Below are 21,046 nucleotides of genomic sequence, written 5' to 3' on the forward strand. Positions count from 1 at the left end.
CAGGGGCAGCGTATAGTGTGCATGAGACTGTAATACCGGACATCACCACCAGAGGCAGCGTATACTGTGCATGAGACTGTATTACCGGACATCACCACCAGGGGCAGCGTATACTGTGCATGAGACTGTAATACCGGACATCACCACCCGGGGCAGCGTATACTGTGCATGAGACTGTAATACCGGTCATCACCACCAGGGGCAGCGTATACTGTGCATGAGAGTGTAATACCGGACATCACCACCAGGGGCAGCGTATACTGTGCATGAGACTGTAATACCGGACATCACCACCAGGGGCAGCGTATAGTGTGCATGAGACTGTAATACCGGACATCACCACCAGAGGCAGCGTATAGTGTGCATGAGACTGTAATACCGGACATCACCACCAGAGGCAGCGTATACTGTGCATGAGACTGTAATACCGGACATCACCACCAGGGGCAGCGTATACTGTGCATGAGAGTGTAATACCGGACATCACCACCCGGGGCAGCGTATAGTGTGCATGAGACTGTAATACCGGACATCACCACCAGGGGCAGCGTATAGTGTGCATGAGACTGTAATACCGGACATCACCACCAGGGGCAGCGTATAGTGTGCATGAGACTGTAATACCGGACATCACCACCCGGGGCAGCGTATACTGTGCATGAGACTGTAATACCGGACATCACCACCAGGGGCAGCGTATAGTGTGCATGAGACTGTAATAACAGACATCACCACCAGGAGCAGCGTATACTGTGCATGAGACTGTAATACCGGACATCACCACCCGGGGCAGCGTATACTGTGCATGAGAGTTTAATACCGGACATCACCACCAGGGGCAGCGTATACTGTGCATGAGACTGTAATACCGGACATCACCACCCGGGGCAGCGTATACTGTGCATGAGAGTTTAATACCGGACATCACCACCAGGGGCAGCGTATACTGTGCATGAGACTGTAATACCGGACATCACCACCAGAGGCAGCGTATAGTGTGCATGAGACTGTAATACCGGTCATCACCACCAGAGGCAGCGTATAGTGTGCATGAGAGTGTAATACCGGACATCACCACCAGGAGCAGCGTATACTGGGCATGAGACTGTAATACCGGACATCACCACCAGGGGCAGCGTATACTGTGCATGAGAGTGTAATACCGGACATCACCACCCGGGGCAGCGTATAGTGTGCATGAGACTGTAATACCGGACATCACCACCCGGGGCAGCGTATACTGTGCATGAGACTGTAATACCGGACATCACCACCCGGGGCAGCGTATACTGTGCATGAGACTGTAATACCGGACATCACCACCAGAGGCAGCGTATACTGTGCATGAGACTGTAATACCAGACATCACCACCAGAGGCAGCGTATACTGTGCATGAGACTGTAATACCAGACATCACCACCACAGGCAGCGTATACTGTGCATGAGACTGTAATACCGGACATCACCAGCCGGGGCAGCGTATACTGTGCATGAGACTGTAATACCGGACATCACCACCAGAGGCAGCGTATAGTGTGCATGAGACTGTAATACCGGACATCACCACCAGGGGCAGCGTATACTGTGCATGAGAGTTTAATACCGGACATCACCACCAGAGGCAGCGTATACTGTGCATGATACTGTAATACCGGACATCACCACCAGAGGCAGCGTATACTGTGCATGATACTGTAATACCGGACATCACCACCCGGGGCAGCGTATACTGTGCATGAGACTGTAATACCGGACATCACCACCAGGGGCAGCGTATACTGTGCATGAGAGTGTAATACCGGACATCACCACCCGGGGCAGCGTATACTGTGCATGATACTGTAATACCGGACATCACCACCAGAGGCAGCGTATACTGTGCATGAGACTGTAATACCGGACATCACCACCAGGGGCAGCGTATAGTGTGCATGAGACTGTAATACCGGACATCACCACCAGAGGCAGCGTATACTGTGCATGAGACTGTATTACCGGACATCACCACCAGGGGCAGCGTATACTGTGCATGAGACTGTAATACCGGACATCACCATCAGGGGCAGGGTATACTGTGCATGAGACTGTAATACTGGACATCACCACCAGGAGCAGCGTATAGTGTGCATGAGAGTGTAATACCGGACATCACCACCAGGGGCAGCGTATACTGTGCATGAGACTGTAATACCGGACATCACCACCCGGGGCAGCGTATACTGTGCATGAGACTGTAATACCGGTCATCACCACCAGGGGCAGCGTATACTGTGCATGAGAGTGTAATACCGGACATCACCACCCGGGGCAGCGTATACTGTGCATGAGACTGTAATACCGGACATCACCACCAGAGGCAGCGTATAGTGTGCATGAGACTGTAATACCGGACATCACCACCAGGGGCAGCGTATAATGTGCATGAGACTGTAATACCGGACATCACCACCAGAGGCAGCGTATAATGTGCATGAGACTGTAATACCGGACATCACCACCAGAGGCAGCGTATACTGTGCATGAGACTGTAATACCGGACATCACCATCAGGGGCAGCGTATAGTGTGCATGAGACTGTAATACCGGACATCACCACCAGGGGCAGCGTATACTGTGCATGAGACTGTAATACCGGACATCACCACCAGGGGCAGCGTATACTGTGCATGAGACTGTAATACCGGACATCACCACCCGGGGCAGCGTATACTGTGCATGAGACTGTAATACCGGTCATCACCACCAGGGGCAGCGTATACTGTGCATGAGAGTGTAATACCGGACATCACCACCAGGGGCAGCGTATACTGTGCATGAGACTGTAATACCGGATATCACCACCAGAGGCAGCGTATAGTGTGCATGAGACTGTAATACCGGACATCACCACCAGAGGCAGCGTATAGTGTGCATGAGACTGTAATACTTGACATCACCACCAGCGGCAGCGTATAGTGTGCATGAGACTGTAATACCGGACATCACCACCAGAGGCAGCGTATACTGTGCATGAGACTGTAATACCGGACATCACCACCAGGGGCAGCGTATACTGTGCATGAGAGTGTAATACCGGACATCACCACCAGGGGCAGCGTATACTGTGCATGAGAATGTAATTCTGGACATCACCACCAGAGGCAGCGTATACTGTGCATGAGACTGTAATACCGGACATCACCACCAGGAGCAGCGTATAGTGTGCATGAGACTGTAATACCGGACATCACCACCAGAGGCAGCGTATACTGTGCATGAGACTGTAATACCGGACATCACCACCAGGGGCAGCGTATACTGTGCATGAGACTGTAATACCGGACATCACCACCAGGGGCAGCGTATAGTGTGCATGAGACTGTAATACCGGACATCACCACCCGGGGCAGCGTATACTGTGCATGAGACTGTAATACAGGACATCACCACCAGGGGCAGCGTATAGTGTGCATGAGACTGTAATAACAGACATCACCACCAGGAGCAGCGAATAATGTGCATGAGACTGTAATACCGGACATCACCACCCGGGGCAGCGTATACTGTGCATGAGAGTTTAATACCGGACATCACCACCAGGGGCAGCGTATACTGTGCATGAGACTGTAATACCGGACATCACCACCAGGGGCAGCGTATAGTGTGCATGAGACTGTAATACCGGTCATCACCACCAGAGGCAGCGTATAGTGTGCATGAGAGTGTAATACCGGACATCACCACCAGGTGCAGCGTATACTGTGCATGAGACTGTAATACCGGACATCACCACCAGGGGCAGCGTATACTGTGCATGAGAGTGTAATACCGGACATCACCACCAGGAGCAGCGTATAGTGTGCATGAGACTGTAATACCGGACATCACCACCAGGGGCAGCGTATACTGTGCATGAGACTGTAATACTGGATATCACCACCAGGGGCAGCGTATACTGTGCATGAGACTGTAATACCGGACATCACCACCAGGAGCAGCGTATAGTGTGCATGAGACTGTAATACCGGACATCACCACCAGGGGCAGCGTATACTGTGCATGAGACTGTAATACCGGACATCACCACCCGGGGCAGCGTATAGTGTGCATGAGAGTGTAATACCGGACATCACCACCAGAGGCAGCGTATACTGTGCATGAGACTGTAATACCAGACATCACCACCAGAGGCAGCGTATACTGTGCATGAGACTGTAATACCAGACATCACCACCACAGGCAGCGTATACTGTGCATGAGACTGTAATACCGGACATCACCAGCCGGGGCAGCGTATACTGTGCATGAGACTGTAATACCGGACATCACCACCAGGGGCAGCGTATACTGTGCATGAGACTGTAATACCGGACATCACCACCAGAGGCAGCGTATAGTGTGCATGAGACTGTAATACCGGACATCACCACCAGGGGCAGCGTATACTGTGCATGAGACTGTAATACCGGACATCACCAGCCGGGGCAGCGTATACTGTGCATGAGACTGTAATACCGGACATCACCACCAGAGGCAGCGTATAGTGTGCATGAGACTGTAATACCGGACATCACCACCCGGGGCAGCGTATACTGTGCATGAGACTGTAATACCGGACATCACCACCCGGGGCAGCGTATACTGTGCATGAGACTGTAATACCGGACATCACCACCAGGGGCAGCGTATACTGTGCATGAGACTGTAATACCGGATATCACCACCAGGGGCAGCGTATACTGTGCATGAGACTGTAATACCGGACATCACCACCAGGGGCAGCGTATACTGTGCATGAGACTGTAATACCGGACATCACCATCAGGGGCAGGGTATACTGTGCATGAGACTGTAATACTGGACATCACCACCAGGAGCAGCGTATAGTGTGCATGAGAGTGTAATACCGGACATCACCACCAGGGGCAGCGTATACTGTGCATGAGACTGTAATACCGGACATCACCACCCGGGGCAGCGTATACTGTGCATGAGACTGTAATACCGGTCATCACCACCAGGGGCAGCGTATACTGTGCATGAGAGTGTAATACCGGACATCACCACCCGGGGCAGCGTATACTGTGCATGAGACTGTAATACCGGACATCACCACCAGAGGCAGCGTATAGTGTGCATGAGACTGTAATACCGGACATCACCACCAGAGGCAGCGTATAGTGTGCATGAGACTGTAATACCGGACATCACCATCAGGGGCAGCGTATAGTGTGCATGAGACTGTAATACCGGACATCACCACCAGGGGCAGCGTATACTGTGCATGAGACTGTAATACCGGACATCACCACCAGGGGCAGCGTATACTGTGCATGAGACTGTAATACCGGACATCACCACCCGGGGCAGCGTATACTGTGCATGAGACTGTAATACCGGTCATCGCCACCAGGGGCAGCGTATACTGTGCATGAGAGTGTAATACCGGACATCACCACCAGGGGCAGCGTATACTGTGCATGAGACTGTAATACCGGATATCACCACCAGAGGCAGCGTATAGTGTGCATGAGACTGTAATACCGGACATCACCACCAGAGGCAGCGTATAGTGTGCATGAGACTGTAATACTTGACATCACCACCAGAGGCAGCGTATAGTGTGCATGAGACTGTAATACCGGACATCACCACCAGAGGCAGCGTATACTGTGCATGAGACTGTAATACCGGACATCACCACCAGGGGCAGCGTATACTGTGCATGAGAGTGTAATACCGGACATCACCACCAGGGGCAGCGTATACTGTGCATGAGAATGTAATTCTGGACATCACCACCAGAGGCAGCGTATACTGTGCATGAGACTGTAATACCGGACATCACCACCAGGAGCAGCGTATAGTGTGCATGAGACTGTAATACCGGACATCACCACCAGAGGCAGCGTATACTGTGCATGAGACTGTAATACCGGACATCACCACCAGGGGCAGCGTATACTGTGCATGAGACTGTAATACCGGACATCACCACCAGGGGCAGCGTATAGTGTGCATGAGACTGTAATACCGGACATCACCACCAGGGGCAGCGTATACTGTGCATGAGACTGTAATACCGGACATCACCACCAGGGGCAGCGTATAGTGTGCATGAGACTGTAATAACAGACATCACCACCAGGAGCAGCGTATACTGTGCATGAGACTGTAATACCGGACATCACCACCCGGGGCAGCGTATACTGTGCATGAGAGTTTAATACCGGACATCACCACCAGGGGCAGCGTATACTGTGCATGAGACTGTAATACCGGACATCACCACCAGGGGCAGCGTATAGTGTGCATGAGACTGTAATACCGGTCATCACCACCAGAGGCAGCGTATAGTGTGCATGAGAGTGTAATACCGGACATCACCACCAGGAGCAGCGTATACTGTGCATGAGACTGTAATACCGGACATCACCACCAGGGGCAGCGTATACTGTGCATGAGAGTGTAATACCGGACATCACCACCAGGAGCAGCGTATACTGTGCATGAGACTGTAATACCGGACATCACCACCAGGGGCAGCGTATACTGTGCATGAGACTGTAATACTGGATATCACCACCAGGGGCAGCGTATACTGTGCATGAGACTGTAATACCGGACATCACCACCAGGAGCAGCGTATAGTGTGCATGAGACTGTAATACCGGACATCACCACCAGGGGCAGCGTATACTGTGCATGAGACTGTAATACCGGACATCACCACCCGGGGCAGCGTATACTGTGCATGAGACTGTAATACCGGACATCACCACCAGAGGCAGCGTATACTGTGCATGAGACTGTAATACCAGACATCACCACCAGAGGCAGGGTATACTGTGCATGAGACTGTAATACCAGACATCACCACCACAGGCAGCGTATACTGTGCATGAGACTGTAATACCGGACATCACCAGCCGGGGCAGCGTATACTGTGCATGAGACTGTAATACCGGACATCACCACCAGGGGCAGCGTATACTGTGCATGAGACTGTAATACCGGACATCACCACCAGGGGCAGCGTATAGTGTGCATGAGACTGTAATAACAGACATCACCACCAGGAGCAGCGTATACTGTGCATGAGACTGTAATACCGGACATCACCACCCGGGGCAGCGTATACTGTGCATGAGAGTTTAATACCGGACATCACCACCAGGGGCAGCGTATACTGTGCATGAGACTGTAATACCGGACATCACCACCAGGGGCAGCGTATAGTGTGCATGAGACTGTAATACCGGTCATCACCACCAGAGGCAGCGTATAGTGTGCATGAGAGTGTAATACCGGACATCACCACCAGGAGCAGCGTATACTGTGCATGAGACTGTAATACCGGACATCACCACCAGAGGCAGCGTATAGTGTGCATGAGACTGTAATACCGGACATCACCACCAGGGGCAGCGTATACTGTGCATGAGACTGTAATACCGGACATCACCAGCCGGGGCAGCGTATACTGTGCATGAGACTGTAATACCGGACATCACCACCAGAGGCAGCGTATACTGTGCATGAGACTGTAATACCGGACATCACCACCCGGGGCAGCGTATACTGTGCATGAGACTGTAATACCGGACATCACCACCCGGGGCAGCGTATACTGTGCATGAGACTGTAATACCGGACATCACCACCAGGGGCAGCGTATACTGTGCATGAGACTGTAATACCGGATATCACCACCAGGGGCAGCGTATACTGTGCATGAGACTGTAATACCGGACATCACCACCAGGGGCAGCGTATACTGTGCATGAGACTGTAATACTGGACATCACCACCAGAGGCAGCGTATACTGTGCATGAGACTGTAATACCGGACATCACCTCCAGGGGCAGCGTATACTGTGCATGAGACTGTAATACCGGATATCACCAGCCGGGGCAGCGTATAGTGTGCATGAGACTGTAATACCGGACATCACCACCAGGGGCAGCGTATACTGTGCATGAGACTGTAATACCGGACATCACCACCCGGGGCAGCGTATACTGTGCATGAGACTGTAATACCGGACATCACCACCAGGAGCAGCGTATACTGTGCATGAGACTGTAATACCGGACATCACCACCAGGGGCAGCGTATACTGTGCATGAGAGTTTAATACCGGACATCACCACCAGAGGCAGCGTATAGTGTGCATGAGACTGTAATACCGGACATCACCACCAGGGGCAGCGTATACTGTGCATGAGACTGTAATACCGGACATCACCACCAGGGGCAGCGTATAGTGTGCATGAGACTGTAATACCGGACATCACCACCAGGGGCAGCGTACACTGTGCATGAGAGTGTAATACCGGACATCACCAGCCGGGGCAGCGTATACTGTGAATGAGACTGTAATACCGAACATCACCACCAGGGGCAGCGTATAGTGTGCATGAGACTGTAATACCGGACATCACCACCAGAGGCAGCGTATAGTGTGCATGAGACTGTAATACCGGACATCACCACCCGGGGCAGCGTATACTGTGCATGAGACTGTAATACCGAACATCACCACCAGGGGCAGCGTATACTGTGCATGAGACTGTAATACAGGACATCACCACCAGGGGCAGCGTATACTGTGCATGAGACTGTAATACAGGACATCACCACCAGAGGCAGCGTATACTGTGCATGAGACTGTAATACCGGACATCACCACCAGGGGCAGCGTATACTGTGCATGAGACTGTAATACCGGACATCACCACCAGGGGCAGCGTATAGTGTGCATGAGACTGTAATACAGAACATCACCACCAGGGGCAGCGTATACTGTGCATGAGACTGTAATACCGGACATCGCCACCCGGGGCAGCGTATACTGTGCATGAGACTGTAATACCGGACATCACCACCAGAGGCAGCGTATAGTGTGCATGAGACTGTAATACTGGACATCACCACCAGAGGCAGCGTATAGTGTGCATGAGAGTGTAATACCGGACATCACCACCAGGGGCAGCGTATACTGTGCATGAGACTGTAATACCGGACATCACCACCAGGGGCAGCGTATACTGTGCATGAGACTGTAATACCGGACATCACCACCAGGGGCAGCGTATACTGTGCATGAGACTGTAATACCGGACATCACCACCAGAGGCAGCGTATAGTGTGCATGAGACTGTAATACCGGACATCACCACCCGGGGCAGCTTATAGTGTGCATGAGACTGTAATACCGTACATCACCACCAGGGGCAGCGTATACTGTGCATGAGACTGTAATACCAGACATCACCACCAGGGGCAGCGTATACTGTGCATGAGAATGTAATTCTGGACATCACCACCAGGGGCAGCGTATAGTGTGCATGAGACTGTAATACCGGACATCACCACCAGGGGCAGCGTATAGTGTGCATGAGACTGTAATACCGGACATCACCACCAGGGGCAGCGTATACTGTGCATGAGACTGTAATACCGGACATCACCACCAGGGGCAGCGTATAGTGTGCATGAGACTGTAATACCGTACATCACCACCAGGGGCAGCGTATACTGTGCATGAGACTGTAATACCAGACATCACCACCAGGGGCAGCGTATACTGTGCATGAGAATGTAATTCTGGACATCACCACCAGAGGCAGCGTATACTGTGCATGAGACTGTAATACCGGACATCACCACCAGGGGCAGCGTATACTGTGCATGAGACTGTAATACCGGACATCACCACCAGGGGCAGCGTATACTGTGCATGAGACTGTAATACCGGACATCACCACCAGAGGCAGCGTATACTGTGCATGAGACTGTAATACCGGACATCACCACCAGAGGCAGCGTATACTGTGCATGAGACTGTAATACCGGACATCACCACCCGGGGCAGCGTATACTGTGCATGAGACTGTAATACCGGACATCACCACCAGAGGCAGCGTATACTGTGCATGAGACTGTAATACCGGACATCACCACCAGGGGCAGCGTATACTGTGCATGAGACTGTAATACCGGATATCACCACCAGGGGCAGCGTATACTGTGCATGAGACTGTAATACCGGACATCACCACCAGGGGCAGCGTATAGTGTGCATGAGACTGTAATACCGGACATCACCACCAGGGGCAGCGTATAGTGTGCATGAGACTGTAATACCGGACATCACCACCAGAGGCAGCGTATACTGTGCATGAGACTGTAATACCGGACATCACCACCAGGGGCAGCGTATAGTGTGCATGAGACTGTAATACCGGACATCACCACCAGGGGCAGCGTATAGTGTGCATGAGACTGTAATACCGGACATCACCACCAGGGGCAGCGTATAGTGTGCATGAGACTGTAATACCGGTCATCACCACCAGGGGCAGCGTATACTGTGCATGAGACTGTAATACCGGACATCACCACCAGAGGCAGCGTATACTGTGCATGAGACTGTAATACCGGACATCACCACCAGAGGCAGCGTATACTGTGCATGAGAGTGTAATACCGGACATCACCACCAGGGGCAGCATATAGTGTGCATGAGACTGTAATACCGGAAATCACCACCCGGGGCAGCGTATAGTGTGCATGAGACTGTAATACCGTACATCACCACCAGGGGCAGCGTATACTGTGCATGAGACTGTAATACCGGACATCACCACTAGGGGCAGCGTATACTGTGCATGAGACTGTAATACCGGACATCACCACCAGGGGCAGCGTATAGTGTGCATGAGACTGTAATACCGGACATCACCACCAGAGGCAGCGTATACTGTGCATGAGACTGTAATACCGGACATCACCACCAGAGGCAGCGTATACTGTGCATGAGACTGTAATACCGGACATCACCACCAGAGGCAGCGTATACTGTGCATGAGACTGTAATACCGGACATCACCACCAGAGGCAGCGTATAGTGTGCATGAGACTGTAATACCGGACATCACCACCAGAGGCAGCGTATACTGTGCATGAGAGTGTAATACCGGACATCACCTCCAGGGGCAGCGTATAGTGTGCATGAGACTGTAATACCGGACATCACCACCAGGGGCAGCGTATAGTGTGCATGAGAGTGTAATACCGGACATCACCACCAGGAGCAGCGTATAGTGTGCATGAGACTGTAATACCGTACATCACCACCAGGGGCAGCGTATACTGTGCATGAGACTGTAATACCAGACATCACCACCAGGGGCAGCGTATACTGTGCATGAGAATGTAATTCTGGACATCACCACCAGAGGCAGCGTATACTGTGCATGAGACTGTAATACCGGACATCACCACCCGGGGCAGCGTATACTGTGCATGAGACTGTAATACCGAACATCACCACCAGAGGCAGCGTATAGTGTGCATGAGACTGTAATACCGGACATCACCACCAGGGGCAGCGTATACTGTGCATGAGAATGTAATTCTGGACATCACCACCAGAGGCAGCGTATACTGTGCATGAGACTGTAATACCAGACATCACCACCAGGGGCAGCGTATACTGTGCATGAGACTGTAATACCAGACATCACCACCAGGGGCAGCGTATACTGTGCATGAGAATGTAATTCTGGACATCACCACCAGAGGCAGCGTATACTGTGCATGAGACTGTAATACCGGACATCACCACCCGGGGCAGCGTATACTGTGCATGAGACTGTAATACCGAACATCACCACCAGAGGCAGCGTATAGTGTGCATGAGACTGTAATACCGGACATCACCACCAGGGGCAGCGTATACTGTGCATGAAACTGTAATACAGGACATCACCACCAGAGGCAGCGTATACTGTGCGTGAGACTGTAATACCGGACATCACCACCAGGGGCAGCGTATACTGTGCATGAGACTGTAATACCGGACATCACCACCAGGGGCAGCGTATAATGTGCATGAGACTGTAATACCGGACATCACCACCAGGGGCAGCGTATACTGTGCATGAGACTGTAATACCGGACATCACCACCAGGGGCAGCGTATACTGTGCATGAGACTGTATTACCGGACATCACCACCAGAGGCAGCGTATAGTGTGCATGAGACTGTAATTCCGGACATCACCACCAGGGGCAGCGTATACTGTGCATGAGACTGTAATACCGGACATCACCACCAGAGGCAGCGTATAATGTGCATGAGACTGTAATACCGGACATCACCACCAGAGGCAGCGTATACTGTGCATGAGACTGTATTACCGGACATCACCACCAGGGGCAGCGTATACTGTGCATGAGACTGTAATACCGGACATCACCACCAGGGGCAGCGTATACTGTGCATGAGACTGTATTACCGGAAATCACCACCCGGGGCAGCGTATACTGTGCATGAGAGTGTAATACCGGACATCACCACCAGGGGCAGCGTATACTGTGCATGAGACTGTAATACCGGACATCACCACCCGGGGCAGCGTATAGTGTGCATGAGAGTGTAATACCGGACATCACCACCAGGGGCAGCGTATACTGTGCATGAGAATGTAATTCTGGACATCACCACCAGAGGCAGCGTATACTGTGCATGAGACTGTAATACCGGACATCACCACCAGGAGCAGCGTATAGTGTGCATGAGACTGTAATACCGGACATCACCACCAGGGGCAGCGTATAGTGTGCATGAGACTGTAATACCGGACATCACCACCAGGGGCAGCGTATACTGTGCATGAGACTGTAATACCGGACATCACCATCAGGGGCAGCGTATACTGTGCATGAGACTGTAATACCGGACATCACCACCAGAGGCAGCGTATACTGTGCATGAGAGTGTAATACCGGACATCACCACCAGAGGCAGCGTATACTGTGCATGAGAGTGTAATACCGGACATCACCACCAGAGGCAGCGTATAGTGTGCATGAGACTGTAATACTGGACATCACTACCAGGGGCAGCGTATAGTGTGCATGAGACTGTAATACCGGACATCACCACCAGAGGCAGCGTATACTGTGCATGAGACTGTAATACCAGACATCACCAACAGGGGCAGCGTATACTGTGCATGAGACTGTAATACCGGACATCACCACCAGGGGCAGCGTATACTGTGCATGAGACTGTAATACCGGGCATCACCACCAGGGGCAGCGTATAGTGTGCATGAGACTGTAATACCGGACATCACCACCAGGGGCAGCATATAGTGTGCATGAGACTGTAATACCGGACATCACCACCCGGGGCAGCGTATAGTGTGCATGAGACTGTAATACTGGACATCACCACCAGGGGCAGCGTATACTGTGCATGAGACTGTAATACTGGCCATCACCACCAGGGGCAGCGTATAGTGTGCATGAGAGTGTAATACCGGACATCACCAACAGAGGCAGCGTATACTGTGCATGAGACTGTAATACCGGACATCACCACCAGGGGCAGCGTATACTGTGCATGAGACTGTAATACCGGACATCACCACCCGGGGCAGCGTATAGTGTGCATGAGACTGTAATACCGGACATCACCACCCGGGGCAGCGTATACTGTGCATGAGACTGTAATACCGGACATCACCACCAGAGGCAGCGTATACTGTGCATGAGACTGTAATACCGGACATCACCACCAGGGGCAGCGTATACTGTGCATGAGACTGTAATACCGGACATCACCACCAGGAGCAGCGTATACTGTGCATGAGACTGTAATACCGGACATCACCAGCCGGGGCAGCGTATAGTGTGCATGAGACTGTAATACTGGATATCACCACCAGGGGCAGCGTATACTGTGCATGAGACTGTAATACCAGACATCACCACCAGGGGCAGCGTATACTGTGCATGAGACTGTAATACCGGACATCACCACCAGAGGCAGCGTATACTGTGCATGAGACTGTAATACCGGACATCACCACCAGGGGCAGCGTATACTGTGCATGAGACTGTAATACTGGACATCACCACCCGGGGCAGCGTATAGTGTGCATGAGACTGTAATACCGGACATCACCACCAGGGGCAGCGTATACAATTCATGAGACTGTAATACTGGACATCACCACCAGAGGCAGCGTATACTGTGCATGAGACTGTAATACCGGACATCACCACCCGGGGCAGCGTATACTGTGCATGAGACTGTAATACCGGACATCACCACCAGAGGCAGCGTATACTGTGCATGAGACTGTAATACCGGACATCACCACCAGGGGCAGCGTATACTGTGCATGAGACTGTAATACCGGACATCACCACCAGGAGCAGCGTATACTGTGCATGAGACTGTAATACCGGACATCACCACCAGGAGCAGCGTATACTGTGCATGAGACTGTAATACTGGACATCACCACCAGAGGCAGCGTATACTGTGCATGAGACTGTAATACCGGACATCACCACCAGAGGCAGCGTATAGTGTGCATGAGACTGTAATACCGTACATCACCACCAGGGGCAGCGTATACTGTGCATGAGACTGTAATACCAGACATCACCACCAGGGGCAGCGTATACTGTGCATGAGACTGTAATACCGGACATCACCACCAGGGGCAGCGTATACTGTGCATGAGACTGTAATACTGGACATCACCACCAGGGGCAGCGTATAGTGTGCATGAGACTGTAATACCGGACATCACCACCAGGGGCAGCGTATACTGTGCATGAGACTGTAATACTGGACATCACCACCAGGGGCAGCGTATACTGTGCATGAGAGTGTAATACCGGACATCACCTCCAGGGGCAGCGTATACTGTGCATGAGACTGTAATACCAGACATCACCACCAGAGGCAGCCTATAGTGTGCATGAGACTGTAATACCGGACATCACCACCAGAGGCAGCGTATACTGTGCATGAGACTGTAATACCGGACATCACCACCAGGGGCAGCGTATACTGTGCATGAGACTGTAATACCGGACATCACCACCAGGGGCAGCGTATACTGTGCATGAGACTGTAATACCAGACATCACCACCCGGGGCAGCGTATAGTGTGCATGAGACTGTAATACCGGACATCACCACTAGGGGCAGCGTATACTGTGCATGAGACTGTAATACCGGACATCACCACCCGGGGCAGCGTATAATGTGCATGAGACTGTAATACCGGACATCACCACCAGGGGCAGCGTATACTGTGCATGAGACTGTAATACTGGACATCACCACCAGGGGCAGCGTATACTGTGCATGAGACTGTAATACCGGACATCACCACTAGGGGCAGCGTATACTGTGCATGAGACTGTAATACCGGACATCACCACCAGGGGCAGCGTATAGTGTGCATGAGACTGTAATACCGGACATCACCACCAGGGGCAGCATATAGTGTGCATGAGACTGTAATACCGGACATCACCACCCGGGGCAGCGTATAGTGTGCATGAGACTGTAATACCGGACATCACCACCCGGGGCAGCGTATAATGTGCATGAGACTGTAATACCGGACATCACCACCAGGGGCAGCGTATACTGTGCATGAGACTGTAATACCGGACATCACCACCAGGGGCAGCGTATAATGTGCATGAGACTGTAATACCGGACATCACCACCAGGGGCAGCGTATACTGTGCATGAGACTGTAATACCGGACATCACCACCAGGGGCAGCGTATACTGTGCATGAGACTGTAATACCGGACATCACCACCAGGGGCAGCGTATAGTGTGCATGAGACTGTAATACCGGACATCACCACCCGGGGCAGCGTATAGTGTGCATGAGACTGTAATACCGGACATCACCACCAGGGGCAGCGTATACTGTGCATGAGAGTGTAATACCGGACATCACCACCAGGGGCAGCGTATAGTGTGCATGAGACTGTAATACCGGACATCACCACCAGGGGCAGCGTATACTGTGCATGAGACTGTAATACCGGACATCACCACCAGAGGCAGCGTATACTGTGCATGAGACTGTAATACCGGACATCACCACCAGGGGCAGCGTATAGTGTGCATGAGACTGTAATACCGGACATCACCACCAGGGGCAGCGTATACTGTGCATGAGAATGTAATACCGGACATCACCACCAGAGGCAGCGTATAGTGTGCATGAGACTGTAATACCGGACATAACCACCAGGGGCAGCGTATACTGTGCGTGAGACTGTAATACCGGACATCACCACCAGGGGCAGCGTATACTGTGCATGAGACTGTATTACCGGACATCACCACCAGGAGCAGCGTATACTGTGCATGAGACTGTAATACCGGACATCACCACCAGGGGCAGCGTATACTGTGCATGAGACTGTAATACCGGACATCACCACCAGGGGCAGCGTATACTGTGCATGAGAATGTAATACCGGACATCACCACCAGAGGCAGCGTATAGTGTGCATGAGACTGTAATACCGGACATAACCACCAGGGGCAGCGTATACTGTGCGTGAGACTGTAATACCGGACATCACCACCAGGGGCAGCGTATACTGTGCATGAGACTGTATTACCGGACATCACCACCAGGAGCAGCGTATACTGTGCATGAGAGTGTAATACCGGACATCACCACCAGAGGCAGCGTATACTGTGCATGAGACTGTAATACCGGACTTCACCACCAGAGGCAGCGTATAGTGTGCATGAGACTGTAATACCGGACATCACCACCCGGGGCAGCGTATAGTGTGCATGAGACTGTAATACCGGACATCACCACCAGGGGCAGCGTATAGTGTGCATGAGAGTGTAATACCGGACATCACCACCAGAGGCAGCGTATACTGTGCATGAGAGTGTAATACCGGACATCACCACCAGGGGCAGCGTATAGTGTGCATGAGACTGTAATACCGGACATCACCACCAGGGGCAGCGTATACTGTGCATGAGACTGTAATACCGGACATCACCACCAGGAGCAGCGTATAGTGTGCATGAGACTGTAATACCAGACATCACCACCAGGGGCAGCGTATAGTGTGCATGAGACTGTAATACCGGACATCACCACCCGGGGCAGCGTATAGTGTGCATGAGAGTGTAATACCGGACATCACCACCAGGAGCAGCGTATACTGTGCATGAGAGTGTAATACCGGACATCGCCACCAGAGGCAGCGTATACTGTGCATGAGACTGTAATACCGGACATCACTACCAGGGGCAGCGTATACTGTGCATGAGACTGTAATACCGGACATCACCACCAGGAGCAGCGTATACTGTGCATGAGACTGTAATACCGGACATCACCACCAGGGGCAGCGTATAGTGTGCATGAGACTGTAATACCGGACATCACCACCCGGGGCAGCGTATACTGTGCATGAGACTGTAATACCGGACATCACCACTTGGGGCAGCGTATAATGTGCATGAGACTGTAATACCGGACATCACCAACAGAGGCAGCGTATAGTGTGCATGAGACTGTAATACCGTACATCACTACCAGGGGCAGCGTATAGTGTGCATGAGACTGTAATACCGCACATCACCACCAGGGGCAGCGTATACTGTGCATGAGAGTGTAATACCGGACATCACCACCCGGGGCAGCGTATACTGTGCATGAGACTGTAATACAGGACATCACCATTCGGGGCAGCGTATAGTGTGCATGAGAGTGTAATACCGGACATCACCACCAGGGGCAGCGTATACTGTGCATGAGACTGTAATACTGGACATCACCACCAGGGGCAGCGTATACTGTGCATGAGACTGTAATACCGGACATCACCACCAGGGGCAGCGTATAGTGTGCATGAGACTGTAATACCGGACATCACCACCAGGGGCAGCGTATACTGTGCATGAGACTGTAATACAGGACATCACCACCAGAGGCAGCCTATAGTGTGCATGAGACTGTAATACCGGTCATCACCACCAGGGGCAGCGTATACTGTGCATGAGACTGTAATACCGGACATCACCACCAGAGGCAGCGTATACTGTGCATGAGACTGTAATACCGGACATCACCACCAGGGGCAGCGTATAGTGTTCATGAGACTGTAATACCGGACATCACCACCAGGGGCAGCGTATAGTGTGCATGAGACTGTAGTACCGGACATCACCACCCGGGGCAGCGTATACTGTGCATGAGACTGTAATACCGGACATCACCACCAGGGGCAGCGTATAGTGTGCATGAGACTGTAATACCGGACATCACCACCAGAGGCAGCGTATAGTGTGCATGAGACTGTAATACCAGACATCACCACCAGGGGCAGCGTATACTGTGCATGAGAGTGTAATACTGGACATCACCACCCGGGGCAGCGTATAGTGTGCATGAGACTGTAATACCAGACATCACCACCAGGGGCAGCGTATACTGTGCATGAGACTGTAATACCAGACATCACCACCAGGGGCAGCGTATAGTGTGCAAGAGACTGTAATACCGGACATCACCACCAGGGGCAGCGTATAGTGTGCCTGAGACTGTAATACCGGTCATCACCACCAGGGGCAGCGTATACTGTGCATGAGAGTGTAATACCGGACATCACCACCCGGGGCAGCGTATACTGTGCATGAGACTGTAATACCGGACATCACCACCAGAGGCAGCGTATACTGTGCATGAGACTGTAATACCGGACATCACCACCAGGGGCAGCGTATACTGTGCATGAGACTGTAATACCGGACATCACCACCCGGGGCAGCGTATACTGTGCATGAGACTGTAATACCGGACATCACCACCAGAGGCAGCGTATACTGTGCATGAGACTGTAATACCGGACATCACCACCAGGGGCAGCGTATAGTGTGCATGAGACTGTAATACCGGACATCACCACCCGGGGCAGCGTATACTGTGCATGAGAGTGTAATACCGGACATCACCACCAGAGGCAGCGTATAGTGTGCATGAGAGTGTAATACCGGACATCACCACCAGGGGCAGCGTATAGTGTGCATGAGACTGTAATACCGGACATCACCACCCGGGGCAGCGTATACTGTGCATGAGACTGTAATACCGGACATCACCACCAGGGGCAGCGTATACTGTGCATGAGAGTGTAATACCGGACATCACCACCAGGGGCAGCGTATACTGTGCATGAGAGTGTAATACCGGACATCACCACCAGAGGCAGCGTATACTGTGCATGAGACTGTAATACCGGACATCACCACCCGGGGCAGAGTATACTGTGCATGAGACTGTAATACCGGACATCACCACCAGAGGCAGCGTATACTGTGCATGAGACTGTAATACCGGACATCACCACCAGGGGCAGCGTATACTGTGCATGAGACTGTATTACCGGAAATCACCACTCGGGGCAGCGTATACTGTGCATGAGACTGTAATACCGGACATCACCACCAGAGGCAGCGTATACTGTGCATGAGACTGTATTACCGGAAATCACCACTCGGGGCAGCGTATACTGTGCATGAGACTGTAATACCGGACATCACCACCAGGGGCAGCGTATACTGTGCATGAGAGTGTAATACCGGACATCACCACCAGGGGCAGCGTATACTGTGCATGAGAGTGTAATACCGGACATCACCACCCGGGGCAGCGTATACTGTGCATGAGAGTGTAATACCGGACATCACCACCAGGGGCAGCGTATACTGTGCATGAGACTGTAATACCGGACATCACCACTTGAGGCAGCGTATAATGTGCATGAGACTGTAATACCGGACATCACCAACAGAGGCAGCGTATAGTGTGCATGAGACTGTAATACCGTACATCACTACCAGGGGCAGCGTATAGTGTGCATGAGACTGTAATACCGGACATCACCACCCAGGGGCAGCGTATACTGTGCAAGAGACTGTAATACCGGACATCACCACCCGGGGCAGCGTATACTGTGCATGAGAGTGTAATACCGGACATCACCACCAGAGGCAGCGTATAGTGTGCATGAGACTGTAATACCGGACATCACCACCCGGGGCAGCGTATACTGTGCATGAGACTGTAATACCGGACATCACCACCCAGGGGCAGCGTATAGTGTGCATGAGACTGTAATACCGGACATCACCACCAGGGGCAGCGTATAGTGTGCATGAGAGTGTAATACCGGACATCACCACCAGGGGCAGCGTATACTGTGCATGACACTGTAATACCGGACATCACCACCAGGGGCAGCGTATACTGTGCATGAGACTGTAATACCGGACATCACCACCAGAGGCAGCGTATACTGTGCATGAGACTGTAATACCGGACATCACCACCCGGGGCAGCGTATACTGTGCATGAGAGTGTAATACCGGACATCACCACCCGGGGCAGCGTATATTGTGCATGAGACTGTAATACTGGACATCACCACCAGAGGCAGCGTATAGTGTGCATGAGACTGTAATACCGGATATCACCACCCGGGGCAGCGTATAGTGTGCATGAGACTGTAATACCAGACATCACCACCAGGGGCAGCGTATACTGTGCATGAGAGTGTAATACCGGACATCACCACCAGAGGCAGCGTATAGTGTGCATGAGACTGTAATACCAGACATCACCACCCGGGGCAGCGTATACTGTGCATGAGACTGTAATACCGGACATCACCACCAGGGGCAGCGTATACTGTGCATGAGACTGTAATACCGGACATCACCACCAGGGGCAGCGTATACTGTGCATGAGACTGTAATACCGGACATCACCACCAGAGGCAGCGTATACTGTGCATGAGACTGTATTACCGGACATCACCACCCGGGGCAGCGTATACTGTGCATGAGACTGTAATACCGGACATCACCACCAGGGGCAGCGTATACTGTGCATGAGACTGTAATACCGTACATCACCACCAGGGGCAGCGTATACTGTGCATGAGACTGTAATACCGGACATCACCACCAGGGGCAGCGTATAGTGTGCATGAGACTGTAATACCGGACATCACCACCAGGGGCAGCGTATACTGTGCATGAGAGTGTAATACCGGATATCACCAGCCGGGGCAGCGTATACTGTGCATGAGACTGTAATACCGGACATCACCACCAGGGGCAGCGTATAGTGTGCATGAGACTGTAATACCGGACATCACCACCAGGGGCAGCGTATAGTGTGCAT

This window comes from Dendropsophus ebraccatus, chromosome 1 (genome assembly GCF_027789765.1).
Source record: "Dendropsophus ebraccatus isolate aDenEbr1 chromosome 1, aDenEbr1.pat, whole genome shotgun sequence".
NCBI classification, from domain to species: domain Eukaryota; kingdom Metazoa; phylum Chordata; class Amphibia; order Anura; family Hylidae; genus Dendropsophus; species Dendropsophus ebraccatus.